Here is a 7,500-nt window from a genome sequence, read left to right as displayed (position 1 = left end):
ACCTGGTTCTCAAAAATCAAGCGTGGGGATGTAAACAGTAAACGCATAATAAACAAAAAAGTTGCTCGTTCTGATGTTCTGAGTTCTCACACCCGGAAGCTAAATTCTGTTCATTTAAAGTAAGTGTATCTAAAGGTGATGTTCGCAAATTGCCCTTGAAGATTTCTGACCAAACGACCAAGGTGTTAACTATGGTGTAATAATCTACCGGTCTAATAATTAAAACTTTATGATTATTACTTACAGGAATTCGGAACTTGGTAGATGTGATCCTAGATATGATTGCGGTAATCAAGTGCAAGTTAGGTGCAAGGAATAACACGTTTAGTTCACGTAATTGCAACGTTTTTCAATATAGTAACTATTATTAGTTACAGCGATGAATCACTGCCATTGATTATTATTATTATCATTTTATTACCATCATTTTTGTTCTTACTGTTCTTATTGTTTTCGTTTCTTGTTATTGTTGTAATCATTAACATTATCATCATCAACACCATGCTAATGATACTGCAAATAAACTACAAAAAGATTTTTTTAAGAATGAACAATTAGAGTTTACACACATAAGCACACAGACATAACCAGACAAGACAAACAACGCAAGCGACAAATAAAAAACGAACAAACGAACAGAGCTTCCATCACGTACCATTTATTACGCAAGGAACGCCGTACTGCCTCCCCCTACCCCTCACCCCCACCCGCACCTCCCCCCCCCCCACCCCAATTCAGGGAGATTCTGTAGACGCAGCATCTCATCCGGTGATGAGCTTAGGCTGGGAAAACATCCGATGTGCTCCCCTCCGCCCCTCCGCCCCTCCCTCTGCCCCTCCCTCCCTCCCCCCCTCCGCCCCCCCCCCACTCCCACCCCCTTTCCATTCTCCCTTGCTGCTCCTCCTCTCCCTCTTTCTCTTTCTCTTTCCACTTCTTCTCTTTCCCTTCTTTCTCTCGTTTTTCTTGCTTGTTTCTATTTCTTCTCGCTCCTCTTCTATCTTTTTTCTCTCGTTTTTCACTCTTCTTTTCTCTCTTCTTTCTCTTTCTTTCCACTCTTCCTCTCTCCCTACTCTCTCGTTTTTCACGCTTCTCTCCTTTCTCTTTCTTTCCACTGCCCTCTCCCCCTTCCCTCTCGTTTTTCACTTCTCTCTCTCTCTTCTCTCTTTCTTTTCACTCCTCCTCTCTCCCTTTTCTCTCGCATTTCACTTCTCTTTCTTCATTTCCCTTTCTATCTACTCCTTTCTCCCTTTTCTTTATCTACTATCCCTTATATTACTTCTTTTTCTCTAATCATCCTTTAACATTCCCCCTCTCGTCTTCTCTTTCTTTCCACTCCTCCCATTCCTCCTTCTTTCTCCTTTGCAACTCCTCCTCTTCCCCTTCACTCTCTTTCCATTCCCTTCCTCCCTCTTTCCTTCTCCATGGCCCTTCCTCCTTCTCTTCCTCCTCCTTTCTTCTCCGCCCTTCCTTCTTCCTTATCCCCCTCCTTCCTTCTCTCGTTTCCCACCCTCCCTCCTTCCCTCTCTCGCTTCCCACCCCTTCTCCCCCTTTCCTTTGATTTCTATCCCCTCCCCCTCCTCTTCTTCTTCCTCTTGGCCACGCCCCCATTCCTAGCTCCGCCCCCTCGTAACCTACCAACAAGTGTGGTAACAAATTGATTATTACCGTGACGAAGAGCGGAAGGGAGAGAGAGGAGAGAGGAGAAAGATATGGTGAAGATGGGGTGGAAAGAGAGAGGGGGAGAATGAGATGGAGGGAGAGAGGCGGGATGGAGGGAGGAAGAGAAAGATGGTGGGGATGAAGTAGAGAGAGAGAATGAAATAGAGGGAGATAGAGAGAGAGGGAGAGGAAGGGAAAAAGAGAGAAAGAGAACACAAAAGAAAAAAAAAAACGAACGACAAAAAAAATCCAAACAAACTAACATACATACAAACGAAAACAAAACAAAAAACACAACCATAACACCCCCCCTAACCCCCCCCCCTTGAAACACAAACAAACAAACTGAACCCCCCCCCCAAAAAACAGCCTCAACACGCGAGCCCAAAATAGCAAAGAGTTGTCGATAACGAAGACTTACGGAGGCCGCCGACGGGATAACAACCGACATGCTAATTATCGTAAACGTCACAACAGGCCGATGGCTCCCGTGATGAACGATCGGAGGGAGCGATGACGTTACGGGCGAATTTGGCGTGCAAGTTTGGGTGTTTGCGTGTAAGGGGGGGAGGGGTGGGTGGGTGAGGGTGGGTGTAAGGTGGGGAGAGGGGGGGGGGTGAAGGAGAGTGTGTAAGGTGGGGAGAAGGAGGAAGGGGTGAGGGAGTGCGTGTAAGGTGGGGAGAGGGTGAAGGGGGGGGGGGGGGGAGTGTGTAAGGTGGGGAGAGGGGGAAAGGGGTGGGGGTGAGGGAGTGTGTGTAAGGTGGGGAGAGGGTAAAGGGGGGGGTGTATAAGGAGAGAAATGGGAGGTGAGGGAGTGTATAAGGTGGGGAGAGAGGGAAGGGGGAGGGAGTGTGTAAGTGGTGAGAGGGGGAAGGGGGGATGTATAAGGAGGTATATGGGGGTGAGGGAGTGTATAAGATGGGGGAAGAAGGGGTGTGAGGGAGTGTATAAGGGAGGAGAGGGGGGTGAGGGAGTGTATAAGGGAGGAGTAGGAGGGGGAGGGGAGTATGTATAAGGGGAGAGAGGGTGTGAGGGAGTGTAAAAGGGGAGAGAAGGGAGGTGAGAGAGTGTAATTGAGGAGAGGGAGGGTGAGGAAGTGTATCATTGCCAGTAAGTGTATAAGGGTGTAGAGGTTGGGTGTGGGAGTGTATAAGGGGGAGAGGGAGTGTGTGAGGTGGGGAGAGAGGGGTTTGAGTGTGTCAAAGGAGTTAGGCTGTGACAATTTTTGCGTGCGTGTGTGTTTGCGTCCGGTAAGTATATGGGGGGTAGCAAAGGGGGGGGGAAGGGAGTGTGTATAAAGGAGAGGGGTTTTGGGAGTGCTTGTATGTGTGTGTGTGTGTGTGTGTACGTGCGTGTGTGTGTGTGTATTTGTGCGTGTGTGTGTGTGTGTGTGTGTGTGTGTGTGTGTGTGTACGTGCGTGGGTGTGTGTGTTTGCGTGTTGTGTAGCTGTTGGATTATAATTTCAAATAAAAATTGGTAGTTATTAACAACCTAGTAAATAGACACCCAAATTGTTTTGCAGTTGACGTACTGTTTTCTTGTTTATTTGTTTTTTCCCCTTTCCTTCCTTCTATTTTTTACTATCTTTCCATCTTTTTCTTACTCCCTTTCCTTCTTTCCTTTCTCTCTCAATATCTATTTATCCCTATCTCAGTCTTGTTCCCAACCATCATCCCCCTCCCCCTCCCACACCTCTCTCTCTCTCTCTCTCTCTCTCTCTCTCTCTCTCTCTCTCTCTATATATATATATATATATATATATATATATATATATATATATATATATATATATATAATCGCTCTCCCTCCTTTCCTTCCTCCCTCATTCACTCAAACCCTCCCTCCCTCCCTCCCTGCCTCCCTACCCTTCCTTCCTCCTCCTCCCTCCCTCCCCCCCTTCCTCCCTCCCCCCCTCCCTCCCTCCCTCCTTCCTTCCCTTCTTCCCCCTCCCTTCTTCCCTCCCTCCCTTCCTCCCTCCCTCCCTCCCTCCCTCCTCGTAATTAAAAATCAGGCATATGGATTCAAACGTCAAAGGTGATCTAATTAACATTTTTTCCTTCTGTCACGAAAGATGAGTCATCGGTCCTTGCCTCATTTTCCTCAGCAAGGTGTGAGGTGTTCTTGGGCTCTATCTCGCTATCTCTGTCTCTGTAATTTTTTTATTCTTTTTCTGTCTGTTTGTTATCTGTGATTTTTTTCTGTCTGTTTGTTTGTTATAGAGAGATGTGTATGTTTTATTGGTAGGTAGGTGTGGTTTATATGTAGATCTGTGTGTTCTGTATGTAGGTATGTATGTTTTGTATGTAGATATGTATGTTGTGTATGTAGGTATGTATGTTTTGTATGTAGATATGTATGTTGTGTATGTAGATATGTATGTTGTGTATGTAGATATGTATGTAAGAAATGTAGATATGTATGTTACAAATGTAGATATGTATGTAGATATGTATGTTACATATGTAGATATGTATGTAGATATGTAAGTTACATATGTAGATATGTATGTTACATATGTAGATATGTATGTTATATATGTAGATATGTATGTTACATATATAGATATGTATGTTATATATGTAGATATGTATGTTACATATGTAGATATGTATGTAAGAAATGTAGATATGTATGTAAGAAATGTAGATATGTATGTTGTGTATGTACATATGAATGTTGTGTATGTAAATATGTATGTTGTGCATGTAGATATGTATGTTATAAATGTAGCAATGTATGTTGCATACGTAGATATGTTTGTAGATAGATATGTTTGCTCATACATACATATATACCTACATATATACATACGTGCATACATACACATATACAAACATACATGCATACATGTGTATGTGTATGATCAGCAATTAATATACAATAGTTATATAAGCAATACTAGCTAAATATACCCAAACACATATAAGATTACAAACATAAGCATGAACACAGAAAAGAGCGAGAGAGAGAGAGAGAGAGAGAGAGAGAGAGAGAGAGAGAGAGAGAGAGAGAGAGAGAGAGAGAGAGAGAGAGAGAGAGAGAGAGAGAGAGAGAGAGAGAACGAGAGAGAGAGAGAGAACGAGAGAGAGAGAAAGAAAGAAAGAAAAAAAAGAAAGAAAGAGAGAAAGTTAAAAACCAACAAAGACCAAGAAATGTACACAACCCCCCCCCCTATCCCTTCCCCCACACACGTACGCACCCCCCCCCTTCGCCTGTTTATCGCAGTGGCCGGTTCACGTCACCGCTTCCTCACTCGATTAACCGAACAGAAGCGAATGCCAATGGAAAATAGCGTGGATGTTCGGAGGCGCTAACATTACTGGGTCGTGAAAAATGTGCCGTTTTTGACCCGAGCTTCTTCTCTCTTCGCGTTTCTTTTTTTTTTTTTTTTTTTTTTTTTTTTTTTTTTGTCTTTTCTTCTTTTGTATCTCTCTCTTTTCTTGGTGTTTCTCCTTTCCTTCTCTTTTTTTCTCTTTTCTTCTTTTTTTCTCTTTTCTTCTTTTGTCTTTCTTCTCTCTTCCCGTTTCTCCTTTTCTTTATCTTTTCTTTTCTTTTCCTTCTTTCGTCTCTCTCCTCTCTTCCCGTTTCTCCTTTTCTTTATCTTTTTTCTTTTCTCTTCCTTCTTTTGTCTCTCCCTTCTCCTCCTATTTCTCCTTTTCTTCTCTTTTCTCTTCTCTTCCTTCTTTCGTCTATCTATTCTCTTCCCGTTTCTCCTTTTTCTTCTCTTTTTTCTCTTCTCTACTTTCTTTTGTCTCTCTCCTCTCTTCCTATTTCTCATTTTCTTTTTTTTTTCTTTTTTTCCTTCTTTTGTCTCTCTCCTCTCTTCCCGTTTCTCCTTTTCTTCTCTTTTTTTCTTTTCCTTCTTTTCCTTCTTTTGTCTCTCTCCTCTCTTCCCGTTTCTCCTTTTCTTCTTTTCCTTCTTTTGTCTCTCTCTTCTCTTCCTGTTTATCTTGTCTTTTCTCTTTTCTTGCTTTTGTCTCTCTCCTCTCTTCCCGTTTCTCCTTCTTTTTTTCTCTTCTCTTCCTTCCTTTGTCTCTCTCTTCTCTTTCTCCTCCTTCCTTTGCCCTTCTCTTCTTTTAACCTCATTTCTTTGCCTTTCTCCTCTTTTCCCATCTTTTTCTTCTCTCTTCTCTTCCTCCTCCTTTATTTGCCTCTCTCTTCTCTTCTTTTAACCTCATTTCTTTATCCTTTTCTTCTCTTAACCTCCTTCCTTTCCCCTTCCTTTTTAATTATATTCCTTCCTTTTCCTCCTTCTTCTACTCCCCTCCTCCCTATCCTTCTCTCTTCTCTTCCCCTCATTTCTTTCATTCCCTCTTTTCTTCCCCTCTTTCCCTTCCCTCCTCTTTTATCACTCTCCTTCCTTTCCCTCCTCCTCCTCTTCCCTTCCTTCCTATCCCTCATTCTTCTTTTAACCTCCCTCCTCCCTCCCCCCTCTTTTATTACCTTCTTTCCCTTTCATCCTTCTCTTGCTCTCAACCCCTATTTATCGTTCCCTTTTCCTCTTCCGCTCTCTTCCCCTCTTTGTTTATCGATTTTTCTCCTGTCTCTCTCTTTCTTGCTATTTATCTGTCTGTCTGTCTATATATCTCACTATCTATCAGTCTATCGCTCTGTCTTGTGAATCTGTATGTCTGTTAGTCTGTAACTCATCTATTTACTCTTTTTCTCTTCTCTTCTCTCCTCACCTCTCCTTTCCTCTTCTCTCTCTCTCTCTCTCTCTCTCTCTCTCTCTCTCTCTCTCTCTCTCTCTCTCTCTCTCTCTCTCTCTCTCTCTCTCTCTCTCTCTCTCTCTCTCTCTCTCTCTCCCTCTCTCCCTCTCTCCCTCTCTCCCTCTCTCCCTCTCTCCCTCTCTCCCTCTCTCCCTCTCTCTATCTATCTATCTATCTATCTATCTCTCTATCTTTCTCTCCCTCTCAATCTATCCATCTATCTATCTTTCTCTCCCTCCCTCCCTCCCTCTCCCCTCCCCTCCCTCTCCTCTCCCCTCCCCTCCCCTCCCCTCCTTTCATCACTTCCTGATAATGAAACCAACTCGCTTCTCTTCTAGTCACGCCTCCCTTCGTAAACAATGCAATAATCATAAACTTAACCGGACTTAACGTTCAAAACAAGAAACATAAACAAGACAACAAAACAAAGGTAGGGAAGTAAAAAAAAAAAAAAAAACTAGCGACATGTGGCATTTTGGCCGGTGAGAGATTGCCATTAGGTGTTCCCGCCAATAAATGTTTATGATCCGTATATAAAATGTCGTTACGCTCGTGTTTATCGCCCGGGGAATATTTAAAGATTTTATTGTCAACCTTCTGTCATGATGCGCCATTCGGGACACAAACACTGCATCACATTTGGTACGGTAGTGACAGGTGACACTCTCTTAGATGACACAAGGAAGGCGTTGAGGTAGAGGTTTAGATACCAGACTGGGCATAATGTTGGGAAAATGTGCTGGATCTTTTCCGCTGGGTTAATAAGTGTCAAATGAGGGGATGGCGTTTATGCATCATTCTGATGCTTAGGAAGTGCACACACGCACACGCCCACACAAACCCACACACACACATACACGTATATGTGTATATGCATATATATATATATATATATATATATATATATATATATGTATATATATAATATATATATATTTATATATATAAATATATATATATATATGTATATATATATATATATATATATATATGTGTGTGTGTGTGTGTGTGTGTGTGTGTGTGTGTGTGTGTATGTATGTATGTATGTATATTTATATATACATTTGTGTGTGCGTGTGTTTGTATGTATTTATATATGTAAGTATATATTCATTTATTTATATTGACGCA

Source organism: Penaeus vannamei, chromosome 13, assembly GCF_042767895.1.
Source record: "Penaeus vannamei isolate JL-2024 chromosome 13, ASM4276789v1, whole genome shotgun sequence".
NCBI lineage: Eukaryota > Metazoa > Arthropoda > Malacostraca > Decapoda > Penaeidae > Penaeus > Penaeus vannamei.
The sequence above is the reverse complement of the archived record's forward strand: the minus strand, read 5'-3'. Positions refer to the sequence as shown.